This window comes from Chiloscyllium punctatum, chromosome 27 (assembly GCF_047496795.1).
Source record: "Chiloscyllium punctatum isolate Juve2018m chromosome 27, sChiPun1.3, whole genome shotgun sequence".
NCBI lineage: Eukaryota > Metazoa > Chordata > Chondrichthyes > Orectolobiformes > Hemiscylliidae > Chiloscyllium > Chiloscyllium punctatum.
In genome coordinates this window covers 53,932,921-53,951,915 of record NC_092765.1, presented here as the reverse complement: position 1 = coordinate 53,951,915, position 18,995 = coordinate 53,932,921, and positions in this window count along the sequence as shown.

The following is an 18,995-nucleotide window of genomic DNA, read 5'->3' as shown; positions in this document are numbered from 1 at the left end:
AGAACTTCTCTTATTTATTCATTATGTCAAGCTTAACTCCTTCATTTAATATAACAAACTGCAATCATTGTGTCAAACCTCAATCATTGATTCAATGAATCAAACGTTATTCATTGATTCAATGAAAGAAACTTCACTCATTTACTTAGCGATTCCAACTGAATTCATCCATTCAATGAATAAAACAGCACTCATTCATTCCATGAAAAAATCTGCACATGCTAATCGAATAAGTAGAGCTTTGCCATTCATATAATGAAACAAGTTGTATGCTTTCTGTTAAAGAAACCAACTGCATGCATTCCTTTAATCAAACAGACTGCTCTCGTTAATTCAATGTGTGGAGCTTCTTTCATTCATTCAATTTTTAAGTTTATCTCATTCATTCAATGTAACAAACTGCAGGTGTTCATTCAATGAGTAGAGCTTCTCACATTGATTCAATACCACGAGTTTAAGGTTTCGATTCAATGAAACAAATTGCACCCATTGATTTAATGACAAAAAGTGCATGTGCTAATTGAATGAGGGCCTCCAGCTTAAAGTTTTCACTTAATGAAACAAGCTGAAACAATTGAATCAGTCATTTATTTAAACTTCAATCATAGATTCAATGAATCAAACGGTAATCTTAGGTTCAATGAGACAGATCTAACGAACCTTTTTAGTGAAACATACTGCACACATTTATTGAATTTACAGACTGCACGTGTTAACTCAAAGAGTAGAGCTTCTCTTATTTATTCAATATGTCAAGCTTAACTCCTTCATTTAATATAACAAACTGCAATCCATCAATCATTGTGCCAAACTTCAATCATTGATTCAATGAATCAAACGTCATTCATTGATTGAATGAACGAAACTTAACTTATTTATTTAGTGATTCCAAGAGCATGCATCCATTCAATGAATCAAACAGCACTCATTCATTCCATGAAAATATCTGCACATGCTAATCGAATGAGTAGAGCTTTTGCCATTCATTCAATGATACTAGTTGCACGCTTTCTGTCAAAGAAACCAACTGCCTGCATTCATTTCATCAAGCAGATTGCACTTGTTAATTCAATGTGTAGAGCTTCTTTCATTCAGTCAACGTTTCCAGCTTATCTCATTCATTCAATGCAACAAACTGCACGTGTTCATTCAATGAGTACAGCTTCTCTCAATTATTCAGTGCCTCGAGCTAAACGTTTTGTTTCAATGAAAAAGCCTGAACTTGTTCATTCAATGAGTAGAGCTTCACACATTGATTCAATACCACGAGTTCCAGGGATAGATTCAATGAAACAAATTGCACCCATTCATTTAATGATAAAAAGTGCATGTGCTATTTCAATGAGTACAGCTTCTCTCATTGATTCATTGTTTCGAGTTTAAAGCTTTCATTTAATGAAACAAGCTGAAACCAGTGAATCAGCCATTGATTTAAACTTCAAACAGTAATTCAATGAATCAATCGGCATTCTTAGATTTAATGAGACAGATGTAACTAACTTATGCAGTGAATGAAACCGCTCACATTCATTGAATGAAAAAGACTGCACGTCATAATTCAAAAAGTAGATCTTCTCTTTTTTATTCATTATGTCATGCTTAACTCCTTCATTTAATGTAACAAACTGCAAACATTCTATCATTGTGTCAAACCTCAATCATTGATTCAATGAATCAAACCTTATTCATTGATTCAATGAAAGAAACTTCACTCATTTACTTAGTGATTCTAAAAGCATTCATCCATTCAATGAATCAAACAGCACTCATTCATTTCATGAAAAAAGCTGCACATGCTAATCGAATAAGTAGAGCTTTGCCATTCATTTAATGAAACAAGTTGGACGCTTTCTGTCAAAGAAACCGACTGCATGCATTCATTTAATCAAACAGACTGCACTCGTTAATTCAATGTGTAGAGCTTCTTTCATTCATTCAACTTTTTAAGCTTATCTCATTCATTCAATGCAACAAACTGCAGGTATTCATTCAATGAGTACAGCTTCTCTCAATTATTCAGTGCCTCGAGCTAAACGTTTTGTTTCAATGAAAAAGCCTGAACTTGTTAATTCAATGAGTAGAGCTTCACACATTGATTCAATACCACGAGTTCAAGGAATCGATTCAATTAAACAAACTACACCCATTCATTTAATGATAAAAAGTGCATGTGCTAATTCAATGAGTACAGCTTCTCTCATTGATTCATCGTTTCGAGTTTAAAGTTTTCATTTAATGAAACAAGCTGAAACCAGTGAATCAGCCATTGATTTAAACTTCAAGCAGTAATTCAATGAATCAATCGGCATTCTTAGATTTTATAAGACACATGTAACTAACTTATGCAGTGAATCAAACCGCTCACATTCATTGAATGAAACAGACTGCACGTCTTAAATCAAAGAGTAGAACTTCTCTTATTTATTCATTATGTCAAGCTTAACTCCTTCATTTAATATAACAAACTGCAATCATTGTGTCAAACCTCAATCATTGATTCAATGAATCAAACGTTATTCATTGATTCAATGAAAGAAACTTCACTCATTTACTTAGCGATTCCAACTGAATTCATCCATTCAATGAATAAAACAGCACTCATTCATTCCATGAAAAAATCTGCACATGCTAATCGAATAAGTAGAGCTTTGCCATTCATTTAATGAAACAAGTTGTATGCTTTCTGTTAAAGAAACCAACTGCATGCATTCATTTAATCAAACAGACTGCTCTCGTTAATTCAATGTGTGGAGCTTCTTTCATTCATTCAATTTTTAAGTTTATCTCATTCATTCAATGTAACAAACTGCAGGTGTTCATTCAATGAGTAGAGCTTCTCACATTGATTCAATACCACGAGTTTAAGGTTTCGATTCAATGAAACAAATTGCACCCATTGATTTAATGACAAAAAGTGCATGTGCTAATTGAATGATGGCCTCCAGCTTAAAGTTTTCACTTAATGAAACAAGCTGAAACAATTGAATCAGTCATTTATTTAAACTTCAATCATAGATTCAATGAATCAAACGGTAATCTTAGGTTCAATGAGACAGATCTAACGAACCTTTTTAGTGAAACATACTGCACACAATTATTGAATTTACAGACTGCACGTGTTAACTCAAAGAGTAGAGCTTCTCTTATTTATTCAATATGTCAAGCTTAACTCCTTCATTTAATATAACAAACTGCAATCCATCAATCATTGTGCCAAACTTCAATCATTGATTCAATGAATCAAACGTCATTCATTGATTGAATGAACGAAACTTAACTTATTTATTTAGTGATTCCAAGAGCATGCATCCATTCAATGAATCAAACAGCACTCATTCATTCCATGAAAATATCTGCACATGCTAATCGAATGAGTAGACCTTTTGCCATTCATTCAATGATACTAGTTGCACGCTTTCTGTCAAAGAAACCAACTGCCTGCATTCATTTCATCAAGCAGATTGCACTTGTTAATTCAATGTGTAGAGCTTCTTTCATTCAGTCAACGTTTCCAGCTTATATCATGCATTCAATGCAATAAACTGCAGGTGTTCATTCAATGAGTACAGCTACTCTCATTTATTCGTTGCCCCTAGCTAAACGTTTTGTTTCAATGAAAAAGCCAGCACTTGTTCATTCAATGTGTAGAGCTTCACACATTGATTCAATACCACGAGTTCAAGGAATCGATTCAATGAAACAAACTGTACCCATTCATTTAATGATAAAAAGTGCATGAGTTAATTCAAAGGATACAGCTTCTCTCATTGATTCATTGTTTCGAGTTTAAAGTTTTCACTTAATGAAACAAGCTGAAACCAGTGAATCAGCCATTGATTTAAACTTCAAACAGTAATTCAATGAATCAATCGGCATTCTTAGATTTAATGAGACAGATGTAACTAACTTATGCAGTGAATCAAACCGCTCACATTCATTGAATGAAAAAGACTGCACGTCTTAATTCAAAAAGTAGATCTTCTCTTTTTTATTCATTATGTCAAGCTTAACTCCTTCATTTAATGTAACAAACTGCAAACATTCAATCATTGTGTCAAACCTCAATCATTGATTCAATGAATCAAACCTTATTCATTGATTCAATGAAAGAAACTTCACTCATTTACTTAGTGATTCTAACAGCATTCATCCATTCAATGAATCAAACAGCACTCATTCATTTCATGAAAAAAGCTGCACATGCTAATCGAATAAGTAGAGCTTTGCCATTCATTTAATGAAACAAGTTGGACGCTTTCTGTCAAAGAAACCGACTGCATGCATTCATTTAATCAAACAGACTGCACTCGTTAATTCAATGTGTAGAGCTTCTTTCATTCATTCAACTTTTTAAGCTTATCTCATTCATTCAATGCAACAAACTGCAGGTGTTCATTGAATGAGTACAGCTTCTCTCAATTATTCAGTGCCTCGAGCTAAACGTTTTGTTTCAATGAAAAAGCCTGAACTTGTTCATTCAATGAGTAGAGCTTCACACATTGATTCAATACCACGAGTTCAAGGAATAGATTCAATGAAACAAATTGCACCCATTCATTTAATGATAAAAAGTGCATGTGCTAATTCAATGAGTACAGCTTCTCTCATTGATTCATTGTTTCGAGTTTAAAGTTTTCACTTAATGAAACAAGCTGAAACCAGTGAATCAGCCATTGATTTAAACTTCAAACAGTAATTCAATGAATCAATCGGCATTCTTAGATTTAATGAGACAGATGTAACTAACTTATGCAGTGAATGAAACCGCTCACATTCATTGAATGAAAAAGACTGCACGTCATAATTCAAAAAGTAGATCTTCTCTTTTTTATTCATTATGTCAAGCTTAACTCCTTCATTTAATGTAACAAACTGCAAACATTCAATCATTGTGTCAAACCTCAATCATTGATTCAATGAATCAAACCTTATTCATTGATTCAATGAAAGAAACTTCACTCATTTACTTAGTGATTCTAAAAGCATTCATCCATTCAATGAATCAAACAGCACTCATTCATTTCATGAAATAAGCTGCACATGCTAATCGAATAAGTAGAGCTTTGCCATTCATTTAATGAAACAAGTTGGACGCTTTCTGTCAAAGAAACCGACTGCATGCATTCATTTAATCAAACAGACTGCACTCGTTAATTCAATGTGTAGAGCTTCTTTCATTCATTCAACTTTTTTAGCTTATCTCATTCATTCAATGCAACAAACTGCAGGTATTCATTCAATGAGTACAGCTTCTCTCAATTATTCAGTGCCTCGAGCTAAACGTTTTGTTTCAATGAAAAAGCCTGAACTTGTTAATTCAATGAGTAGAGCTTCACACATTGATTCAATACCACGAGTTCAATGAATCGATTCAATTAAACAAACTACACCCATTCATTTAATGATAAAAAGTGCATGTGCTAATTCAATGAGTACAGCTTCTCTCATTGATTCATCGTTTCGAGTTTAAAGTTTTCATTTAATGAAATAAGCTGAAACCAGTGAATCAGCCATTGATTTAAACTTCAAGCAGTAATTCAATGAATCAATCGGCATTCTTAGATTTTATAAGACACATGTAACTAACTTATGCAGTGAATCAAACCGCTCACATTCATTGAATGAAACAGACTGCACGTCTTAAATCAAAGAGTAGAACTTCTCTTATTTCTTCATTATGTCAAGCGTAACTCCTTCATTTAATATAACAAACTGCAATCATTGTGTCAAACCTCAATCATTGATTCAATGAATCAAACGTTATTCATTGATTCAATGAAAGAAACTTCACTCATTTACTTAGCGATTCCAACTGAATTCATCCATTCAATGAATAAAACAGCACTCATTCATTCCATGAAAAAATCTGCACATGCTAATCGAATAAGTAGAGCTTTGCCATTCATTTAATGATACAAGTTGTATGCTTTCTGTTAAAGAAACCAACTGCATGCATTCATTTAATCAAACAGACTGCTCTCGTTAATTCAATGTGTGGAGCTTCTTTCATTCATTCAATTTTTAAGTTTATCTCATTCATTCAATGTAACAAACTGCAGGTGTTCATTCAATGAGTAGAGCTTCTCACATTGATTCAATACCACGAGTTTAAGGTTTCGATTCAATGAAACAAATTGCACCCATTGATTTAATGACAAAAAGTGCATGTGCTAATTGAATGAGGGCCTCCAGAAAAAAGTTTTCACTTAATGAAACAAGCTGAAACAATTGAATCAGTCATTTATTTAAACTTCAATCATAGATTCAATGAATCAAACGGTAATCTTAGGTTCAATGAGACAGATCTAACGAACCTTTTTAGTGAAACATACTGCACACATTTATTGAATTTACAGACTGCACGTGTTAACTCAAAGAGTAGAGCTTCTCTTATTTATTCAATATGTCAAGCTTAACTCCTTCATTTAATATAACAAACTGCAATACATCAATCATTGTGCCAAACTTCAATCATTGATTCAATGAATCAAACGTCATTCATTGATTGAATGAACGAAACTTAACTTATTTATTTAGTGATTCCAAGAGCATGCATCCATTCAATGAATCAAACAGCACTCATTCATTCCATGAAAATATCTGCACATGCTAATCGAATGAGTAGAGCTTTTGCCATTCATTCAATGATACTAGTTGCACGCTTTCTGTCAAAGAAACCAACTGCCTGCATTCATTTCATCAAGCAGATTGCACTTGTTAATTCAATGTGTAGAGCTTCTTTCATTCAGTCAACGTTTCCAGCTTATATCATGCATTCAATGCAACAAACTGCAGGTGTTCATTCAATGAGTACAGCTACTCTCATTTATTCGTTGCCCCTAGCTAAACGTTTTGTTTCAATGAAAAAGCCAGCACTTGTTCATTCAATGAGTAGAGCTTCACACATTGATTCAATACCACGAGTTCAAGGAATCGATTCAATTAAACAAACTACACCCATTCATTTAATGATAAAAAGTGCATGTGTTAATTCAAAGAGTACAGCTTCTCTCATTGATTCATTGTTTCGAGTTTAAAGTGTTCACTTAATGAAACAAGCTGAAACCAGTGAATCAGCCATTGATTTAAACTTCAAACAGTAATTCAATGAATCAATCGGCATTCTTAGATTTAATGAGACAGATGTAACTAACTTATGCAGTGAATGAAACCGCTCACATTCATTGAATGAAAAAGACTGCACGTCATAATTCAAAAAGTAGATCTTCTCTTTTTTATTCATTATGTCATGCTTAACTCCTTCATTTAATGTAACAAACTGCAAACATTCTATCATTGTGTCAAACCTCAATCATTGATTCAATGAATCAAACCTTATTCATTGATTCAATGAAAGAAACTTCACTCATTTACTTAGTGATTCTAAAAGCATTCATCCATTCAATGAATCAAACAGCACTCATTCATTTCATGAAAAAAGCTGCACATGCTAATCGAATAAGTAGAGCTTTGCCATTCATTTAATGAAACAAGTTGGACGCTTTCTGTCAAAGAAACCGACTGCATGCATTCATTTAATCAAACAGACTGCACTCGTTAATTCAATGTGTAGAGCTTCTTTCATTCATTCAACTTTTTAAGCTTATCTCATTCATTCAGCGCAACAAACTGCAGGTGTTCATTGAATGAGTACAGCTTCTCTCAATTATTCAGTGCCTCGAGCTAAACGTTTTGTTTCAATGAAAAAGCCTGAACTTGTTCATTCCATGAGTAGAGCTTCACACATTGATTCAATACCACGAGTTCAAGGAATCGATTTAATTAAACAAACTACACCCATTCATTTAATGATAAAAAGTGCATGTGCTAATTCAATGAGTACAGCTTCTCTCCTTGATTCATCGTTTCGAGTTTAAAGTTTTCATTTAATGAAACAAGCTGAAACCAGTGAATCAGCCATTGATTTAAACTTCAAGCAGTAATTCAATGAATCAATCGGCATTCTTAGATTTTATAAGACACATGTAACTAACTTATGCAGTGAATCAAACCGCTCACATTCATTGAATGAAACAGACTGCACGTCTTAAATCAAAGAGTAGAACTTCTCTTATTTATTCATTATGTCAAGCTTAACTCCTTCATTTAGTATAACAATCTGCAATCATTGTGTCAAACCTCAATCATTGATTCAATGAATCAAACGTTATTCATTGATTCAATGAAAGAAACTTCACTCATTTACTTAACGATTCCAACTGAATTCATCCATTCAATGAATAAAACAGCACTCATTCATTCCATGAAAAAATCTGCACATGCTAATCGAATAAGTAGAGCTTTGCCATTCATTTAATGAAACAAGTTGTATGCTTTCTGTTAAAGAAACCAACTGCATGCATTCATTTAATCAAACAGACTGCTCTCGTTAATTCAATGTGTGGAGCTTCTTTCATTCATTCAATTTTTAAGTTTATCTCATTCATTCAATGTAACAAACTGCAGGTGTTCATTCAATGAGTAGAGCTTCTCACATTGATTCAATACCACGAGTTTAAGGTTTCGATTCAATGAAACAAATTGCACCCATTGATTTAATGACAAAAAGTGCATGTGCTAATTGAATGATGGCCTCCAGCTTAAAGTTTTCACTTAATGAAACAAGCTGATACAATTGAATCAGTCATTTATTTAAACTTCAATCATAGATTCAATGAATCAAACGGTAATCTTAGGTTCAATGAGACAGATCTAACGAACCTTTTTAGTGAAACATACTGCACACAATTATTGAATTTACAGACTGCACGTGTTAACTCAAAGAGTAGAGCTTCTCTTATTTATTCAATATGTCAAGCTTAACTCCTTCATTTAATATAACAAACTGCAATCCATCAATCATTGTGCCAAACTTCAATCATTGATTCAATGAATCAAACGTCATTCATTGATTGAATGAACGAAACTTAACTTATTTATTTAGTGATTCCAAGAGCATGCATCCATTCAATGAATCAAACAGCACTCATTCATTCCATGAAAATATCTGCACATGCTAATCGAATGAGTAGACCTTTTGCCATTCATTCAATGATACTAGTTGCACGCTTTCTGTCAAAGAAACCAACTGCCTGCATTCATTTCATCAAGCAGATTGCACTTGTTAATTCAATGTGTAGAGCTTCTTTCATTCAGTCAACGTTTCCAGCTTATATCATGCATTCAATGCAATAAACTGCAGGTGTTCATTCAATGAGTACAGCTACTCTCATTTATTCGTTGCCCCTAGCTAAACGTTTTGTTTCAATGAAAAAGCCAGCACTTGTTCATTCAATGTGTAGAGCTTCACACATTGATTCAATACCACGAGTTCAAGGAATCGATTCAATGAAACAAACTGTACCCATTCATTTAATGATAAAAAGTGCATGAGTTAATTCAAAGGATACAGCTTCTCTCATTGATTCATTGTTTCGAGTTTAAAGTTTTCACTTAATGAAACAAGCTGAAACCAGTGAATCAGCCATTGATTTAAACTTCAAACAGTAATTCAATGAATCAATCGGCATTCTTAGATTTAATGAGACAGATGTAACTAACTTATGCAGTGAATCAAACCGCTCACATTCATTGAATGAAAAAGACTGCACGTCTTAATTCAAAAAGTAGATCTTCTCTTTTTTATTCATTATGTCAAGCTTAACTCCTTCATTTAATGTAACAAACTGCAAACATTCAATCATTGTGTCAAACCTCAATCATTGATTCAATGAATCAAACCTTATTCATTGATTCAATGAAAGAAACTTCACTCATTTACTTAGTGATTCTAACAGCATTCATCCATTCAATGAATCAAACAGCACTCATTCATTTCATGAAAAAAGCTGCACATGCTAATCGAATAAGTAGAGCTTTGCCATTCATTTAATGAAACAAGTTGGACGCTTTCTGTCAAAGAAACCGACTGCATGCATTCATTTAAACAAACAGACTGCTCTCGTTAATTCAATGTGTAGAGCTTCTTTCATTCATTCAACTTTTTAAGCTTATCTCATTCATTCAACGCAACAAACTGCAGGTGTTCATTCAATGAGTACAGCTTCTCTCAATTATTCAGTGCCTCGAATTAAACGTTTTGTTTCAATGAAAAAGCCTGAACTTGTTAATTCAATGTGTAGAGCTTCACACATTGATTCAATACCACGAGTTCAAGGAATAGATTCAATGAAACAAACTGCACCCATTCATTTAATGATAAAAAGTGCATGTGCTAATTCAATGAGTACAGCTTCTCTCATTGATTCATTTTTTCGAGTTTAAAGTTTTCATTTAATGAAACAAGCTGAAACCAATGAATCAGCCATTGATTTAAACTTCAAGCAGTAATTCAATGAATCAATCAGCATTCTTAGATTTTATAAGACACATGTAACTAACTTATGCAGTGAATCAAACCGCTCACATTCATTGAATGAAACAGACTGCACGTCTTAAATCAAAGAGTAGAACTTCTCTTATTTATTCATTATGTCAAGCTTAACTCCTTCATTTAATATAACAAACTGCAATCATTGTGTCAAACCTCAATCATTGATTCAATGAATCAAACGTTATTCATTGATTCAATGAATGAAACTTCACTCATTTACTTAGCGATTCCAACTGAATTCATCCATTCAATGAATAAAACAGCACTCATTCATTCCATGAAAAAATCTGCACATGCTAATCGAATAAGTAGAGCTTTGCCATTCATTTAATGAAACAAGTTGTATGCTTTCTGTTAAAGAAACCAACTGCATGCATTCATTTAATCAAACAGACTGCTCTCGTTAATTCAATGTGTGGAGCTTATTTCATTCATTCAATTTTTAAGTTTATCTCATTCATTGAATGTAACAAACTGCAGGTGTTCATTCAATGAGTAGAGCTTCTCACATTGATTCAATACCACGAGTTTAAGGTTTCGTTTCAATGAAACAAATTGCACCCATTGATTTAATGACAAAAAGTGCATGTGCTAATTGAATGAGGGCCTCCAGCTTAAAGTTTTCACTTAATGAAACAAGCTGAAACAATTGAATCAGTCATTTATTTAAACTTCAATCATAGATTCAATGAATCAAACGGTAATCTTAGGTTCAATGAGACAGATCTAACGAACCTTTTTAGTGAAACATACAGCACACATTTATTGAATTTACAGACTGCACGTGTTAACTCAAAGAGTAGAGCTTCTCTTATTTATTCAATATGTCAAGCTTAACTCCTTCATTTAATATAACAAACTGCAATCATTCAATCATTGTGCCAAACTTCAATCATTGATTCAATGAATCAAACGTCATTCATTGATTGAATGAACGAAGCTTAACTTATTTATTTAGTGATTCCAAGAGCATGCATCCATTCAATGAATCAAACAGCACTCATTCATTCCATGAAAATATCTGCACATGCTAATCGAATGAGTAGAGCTTTTCCCATTCATTCAATGATACTAGTTGCACGCTTTCTGTCAAAGAAACCAACTGCCTGCATTCATTTCATCAAGCAGATTGCACTTGTTAATTCAATGTGTAGAGCTTCTTTCATTCAGTCAACGTTTCCAGCTTATATCATGCATTCAATGCAACAAACTGCAGGTGTTCATTCAATGAGTACAGCTACTCTCATTTATTCGTTGCCCCTAGCTAAACGTTTTGTTTCAATGAAAAAGCCAGCACTTGTTCATTCAATGAGTAGAGCTTCACACATTGATTCAATACCACGAGTTCAAGGAATCGATTCAATGAAACAAACTGTACCCATTCATTTAATGATAAAATGTGCATGTGTTAATTCAAAGGATACAGCTTCTCTCATTGATTCATTGTTTCGAGTTTAAAGTTTTCACTTTATGAAACAAGCTGAAACCAGTGAATCAGCCATTGATTTAAACTTCAAACAGTAATTCAATGATTCAATCGGCATTCTTAGATTTAATGAGACAGAGTTAACTAACTTATGCAGTGAATCAAACCGCTCACTTTCATTGAATGAAAAAGACTGCACGTCTTAATTCAAAAAGTAGATCTTCTCTTTTTTATTCATTATGTCAAGCTTAACTCCTTCATTTAATGTAACAAACTGCAAACATTCAATCATTGTGTCAAACCTCAATCATTGATTCAATGCATCAAACCTTATTCATTGATTCAATGAAAGAAACTTCACTCATTTACTTAGTGATTCTAACAGCATTCATCCATTCAATGAATCAAACAGCACTCATTCATTTCATGAAAAAAGCTGCACATGCTAATCGAATAAGTAGAGCTTTGCCATTCATTTAATGAAACAAGTTGGACGCTTTCTGTCAAAGAAACCGACTGCATGCATTCATTTAATCAAACAGACTGCACTCGTTAATTCAATGTGTAGAGCTTCTTTCATTCATTCAACTTTTTAAGCTTATCTCATTCATTCAATGCAACAAACTGCAGGTGTTCATTCAATGAGTACAGCTTCTCTCAATTATTCAGTGCCTCGAGCTAAACGTTTTGTTTCAATGAAAAAGCCTGAACTTTGTTAATTCAATGAGTAGAGCTTCACACATTGATTCAATACCACGAGTTCAAGGATTCGATTCAATTAAACAAACTACACCCATTCATTTAATGATAAAAAGTGCATGTGCTAATTCAATGAGTACAGCTTCTCTCATTGATTCATTTTTTCGAGTTTAAAGTTTTCATTTAATGAAACAAGCTGAAACCAGTGAATCAGCCATTGATTTAAACTTCAAGCAGTAATTCAATGAATCAATCGGCATTCTTAGATTTTATAAGACACATGTAACTAACTTATGCAGTGAATCAAACCGCTCACATTCATTGAATGAAACAGACTGCACGTCTTAAATCAAAGAGTAGAACTTCTCTTATTTATTCATTATGTCAAGCTTAACTCCTTCATTTAATATAACAAACTGCAATCATTGTGTCAAACCTCAATCATTGATTCAATGAATCAAACGTTATTCATTGATTCAATGAATGAAACTTCACTCATTTACTTAGCGATTCCAACTGAATTCATCCATTCAATGAATAAAACAGCACTCATTCATTCCATGAAAAAATCTGCACATGCTAATCGAATAAGTAGAGCTTTGCCATTCATTTAATGAAACAAGTTGTATGCTTTCTGTTAAAGAAACCAACTGCATGCATTCATTTAATCAAACAGACTGCTCTCGTTAATTCAATGTGTGGAGCTTCTTTCATTCATTCAATTTTTAAGTTTATCTCATTCATTCAATGTAACAAACTGCAGGTGTTCATTCAATGAGTAGAGCTTCTCACATTGATTCAATACCACGAGTTTAAGGTTTCGATTCAATGAAACAAATTGCACCCATTGATTTAATGACAAAAAGTGCATGTGCTAATTGAATGAGGGCCTCCAGCTTAAAGTTTTCACTTAATGAAACAAGCTGAAACAATTGAATCAGTCATTTATTTAAACTTCAATCATAGATTCAATGAATCAAACGGTAATCTTAAGTTCAATGAGACAGATCTAACGAACCTTTTTAGTGAAACATACTGCACACATTTATTGAATTTACAGACTGCACGTGTTAACTCAAAGAGTAGAGCTTCTCTTATTTATTCAATATGTCAAGCTTAACTCCTTCATTTAATATAACAAACTGCAATCCATCAATCATTGTGCCAAACTTCAATCATTGATTCAATGAATCAAACGTCATTCATTGATTGAATGAACGAAACTTAACTTATGTATTTAGTGATTCCAAGAGCATGCATCCATTCAATGAATCAAACAGCACTCATTCATTACATGAAAATATCTGCACATGCTAATCGAATGAGTAGAGCTTTTGCCATTCATTCAATGATACTAGTTGCACGCTTTCTGTCAAAGAAACCAACTGCCTGCATTCATTTCATCAAGCAGATTGCACTTGTTAATTCAATGTGTAGAGCTTCTTTCATTCAGTCAACGTTTCCAGCTTATATCATGCATTCAATGCAACAAACTGCAGGTGTTCATTCAATGAGTACAGCTACTCTCATTTATTCGTTGCCCCTAGCTAAACGTTTTGTTTCAATGAAAAAGCCTGCACTTGTTCATTCAATGAGTGGAGCTTCACACATTGATTCAGTACCACGAGTTCAAGGAATCGATTCAATGAAACAAACTGTACCCATTCATTTAATGATAAAATGTGCATGTGTTAATTCAAAGGATACAGCTTCTCTCATTGATTCATTGTTTCGAGTTTAAAGTTTTCACTTTATGAAACAAGCTGAAACCAGTGAATCAGCCATTGATTTAAACTTCAAACAGTAATTCAATGAATCAATCGGCATTCTTAGATTTAATGAGACAGAGTTAACTAACTTATGCAGTGAATCAAACCGCTCACTTTCATTGAATGAAAAAGACTGCACGTCTTAATTCAAAAAGTAGATCTTCTCTTTTTTATTCATTATGTCAAGCTTAACTCCTTCATTTAATGTAACAAACTGCAAACATTCAATCATTGTGTCAAACCTCAATCATTGATTCAATGCATCAAACCTTATTCATTGATTCAATGAAAGAAACTTCACTCATTTACTTAGTGATTCTAACAGCATTCATCCATTCAATGAATCAAACAGCACTCATTCATTTCATGAAAAAAGCTGCACATGCTAATCGAATAAGTAGAGCTTTGCCATTCATTTAATGAAACAAGTTGGACGCTTTCTGTCAAAGAAACCGACTGCATGCATTCATTTAATCAAACAGACTGCACTCGTTAATTCAATGTGTAGAGCTTCTTTCATTCATTCAACTTTTTAAGCTTATCTCATTCATTCAATGCAACAAACTGCAGGTGTTCATTCAATGAGTACAGCTTCTCTCAATTATTCAGTGCCTCGAGCTAAACGTTTTGTTTCAATGAAAAAGCCTGAACTTTGTTAATTCAATGAGTAGAGGTTCACACATTGATTCAATACCACGAGTTCAAGGATTCGATTCAATTAAACAAACTACACCCATTCATTTAATGATAAAAAGTGCATGTGCTAATTCAATGAGTACAGCTTCTCTCATTGATTCATTTTTTCGAGTTTAAAGTTTTCATTTAATGAAACAAGCTGAAACCAGTGAATCAGCCATTGATTTAAACTTCAAGCAGTAATTCAATGAATCAATCGGCATTCTTAGATTTTATAAGACACATGTAACTAACTTATGCAGTGAATCAAACCGCTCACATTCATTGAATGAAACAGACTGCACGTCTTAAATCAAAGAGTAGAACTTCTCTTATTTATTCATTATGTCAAGCTTAACTCCTTCATTTAATATAACAAACTGCAATCATTGTGTCAAACCTCAATCATTGATTCAATGAATCAAACCTTATTCATTGATTCAATGAAAGAAACTTCACTCATTTACTTAGCGATTCCAACTGAATTCATCCATTCAATGAATAAAACAGCACTCATTCATTCCATGAAAAAATCTGCACATGCTAATCGAATAAGTAGAGCTTTGCCATTCATTTAATGAAACAAGTTGTATGCTTTCTGTTAAAGAAACCAACTGCATGCATTCATTTCATCAAACAGACTGCTCTCGTTAATTCAATGTGTGTAGCTTCTTTCATTCATTCAATTTTTAAGTTTATCTCATTCATTCAATGTAACAAACTGCAGGTGTTCATTCAATGAGTAGAGCTTCTCACATTGATTCAATACCACGAGTTTAAGGTTTCGATTCAATGAAACAAATTGCACCCATTGATTTAATGACAAAAAGTGCATGTGCTAATTGAATGAGGGCCTCCAGCTTAAAGTTTTCACTTAATGAAACAAGCTGAAACAATTGAATCAGTCATTTATTTAAACTTCAATCATAGATTCAATGAATCAAACGGTAATCTTAGGTTCAATGAGACAGATCTAACGAACCTTTTTAGTGAAACATACTGCACACATTTATTGAATTTACAGACTGCACGTGTTAACTCAAAGAGTAGAGCTTCTCTTATTTATTCAATATGTCAAGCTTAACTCCTTCATTTAATATAACAAACTGCAATCCATCAATCATTGTGCCAAACTTCAATCATTGATTCAATGAATCAAACGTCATTCATTGATTGAATAAACGAAACTTAACTTATTTATTTAGTGATTCCAAGAGCATGCATCCATTCAATGAATCAAACAGCACTCATTCATTCCATGAAAATATCTGCACATGCTAATCGAAAGAGTAGACCTTTTGCCATTCATTCAATGATACTAGTTGCACGCTTTCTGTCAAAGAAACCAACTGCCTGCATTCATTTCATCAAGCAGATTGCACTTGTTAATTCAATGTGTAGAGCTTCTTTCATTCAGTCAACGTTTCCAGCTTATATCATGCATTCAATGCAACAAACTGCAGGTGTTCATCAATGAGTACAGCTACTCTCATTTATTCGTTGCCCCTAGCTAAACGTTTTGTTTCAATGAAAAAGCCAGCACTTGTTCATTCAATGAGTAGAGCTTCTCACATTGATTCAATACCACGAGTTTAAGGTTTCGATTCAATGAAACAAATTGCACCCATTGATTTAATGACAAAAAGTGCATGTGCTAATTGAATGAGGGCATCCAGCTTAAAGTTTTCACTTAATGAAACAAGCTGAAACAATTGAATCAGTCATTTATTTAAACTTCAATCATAGATTCAATGAATCAAACGGTAATCTTAAGTTCAATGAGACAGATCTAACGAACCTTTATAGTGAAACATACTGCACACATTTATTGAATTTACAGACTGCACGTGTTAACTCAAAGAGTAGAGCTTCTCTTATTTATTCAATATGTCAAGCTTAACTCCTTCATTTAATGTAACAAACTGCAATCATTCAATCATTGTGCCAAACTTCAATCATTGATTCAAAGAATCAAACGTCATTCATTGATTGAATGAACGAAACTTAACTTATTTATTTAGTGATTCCAAGAGCATGCATCCATTCAATGAATCAAACAGCACTCATTCATTCCATGAAAATATCTGCACATGCTAATCGAATGAGTAGAGCTTTTGCCATTCATTCAATGATACCTGTTGCACGCTTTCTGTCAAAGAAACCAACTGCCTGCATTCATTTCATCAAGCAGATTGCACTTGTTAATTCAATGTGTAGAGCTTCTTTCATTCAGTCAACGTTTCCAGCTTATATCATGCATTCAATGCAACAAACTGCAGGTGTTCATTCAATGAGTACAGCTACTCTCATTTATTCGTTGCCCCTAGCTAAACGTTTTGTTTCAATGAAAAAGCCAGCACTTGTTCATTCAATGAGTAGAGCTTCACACATTGATTCAATACCACGAGTTCAAGGAATCGATTCAATGAAACAAACTGTACCCATTCATTTAATGATAAAAAGTGCATGTGTTAATTCAAAGGATACAGCTTCTCTCATTGTTTCATTGTTTCGAGTTTAAAGTTTTCACTTAATGAAACAAGCTGAAACCAGTGAATCAGCCATTGATTTAAACTTCAAACAGTAATTCAATGAATCAATCGGCATTCTTAGATTTAATGAGACAGATGTAACTAACTTATGCAGTGAATCAAACCGCTCACATTCATTGAATGAAAAAGACTGCACGTCTTAATTCAAAAAGTAGATCTTCTCTTTTTTATTCATTATGTCAAGCTTAACTCCTTCATTTAATGTAACAAACTGCAAACATTCAATCATTGTGTCAAACCTCAATCATTGATTCAATGAATCAAACCTTATTCATTGATTCAATGAAAGAAATTTCACTCATTTACTTAGTGATTCTAAAAGCATTCATCCATTCAATGAATCAAACAGCACTCATTCATTTCATGAAAAAAGCTGCACATGCTGATCGAATAAGTAGAGCTTTGCCATTCATTTAATGAAACAAGTTGGATGCTTTCTGTCAAAGAAACCGACTGCATGCATTCACTTAATCAAACAGACTGCATTCGTTAATTCAATGTGTAGAGCTTCTTTCATTCATTCAACTTTTTAAGCTTATCTCATTCATTCAATGCAACAAACTGCAGGTGTTCATTCAATGAGTACAGCTTCTCTCAATTATTCAGTGCCTCGAGCTAAACGTTTTGTTTCAATGAAAAAGCCTGAAATTGTTCATTCAATGAGTAGAGCTTCACACATTGATTCAATACCACGAGTTCAAGGAATCGATTCAATTAAACAAACTACACCCATTCATTTAATGATAAAAAGTGCATGTGCTAATTCAATGAGTACAGCTTCTCTCATTGATTCATTTTTTCGAGTTTAAAGTTTTCGTTTAATGAAACAAGCTGAAACCAGTGAATCAGCCATTGATTTAAACTTCAAGCAGTAATTCAATGAATCAATCGGCATTCTTAGATTTTATAAGACACATGTAACTAACTTATGCAGTGAATCAAACCGCTCACATTCATTGAATGAAACACACTGCACGTCTTAAATCAAAGAGTAGAACTTCTCTTATTTATTCATTATGTCAAGCTTAACTCCTTCATTTAATATAACAAACTGCAATCATTGTGTCAAACCTCAATCATTGATTCAATGAATCAAACGTTATTCATTGATTCAATGAAAGAAACTTCACTCATTTACTTAGCGATTCCAACTGAATTCATCCATTCAATGAATAAAACAGCACTCATTCATTCCATGAAAAAATCTGCACATGCTAATCGAATAAGTAGAGCTTTGCCATTCATTTAATGAAACAAGTTGTATGCTTTCTGTTAAAGAAACCAACTGCATGCATTCATTTAATCAAACAGACTGCTCTCGTTAATTCAATGTGTGGAGCTTCTTTCATTCATTCAATTTTTAAGTTTATCTCATTCATTGAATGTAACAAACTGCAGGTGTTCATTCAATGAGTTAGAGCTTCTCACATTGATTCAATACCACGAGTTTAAGGTTTCGATTCAATGAAACAAATTGCACC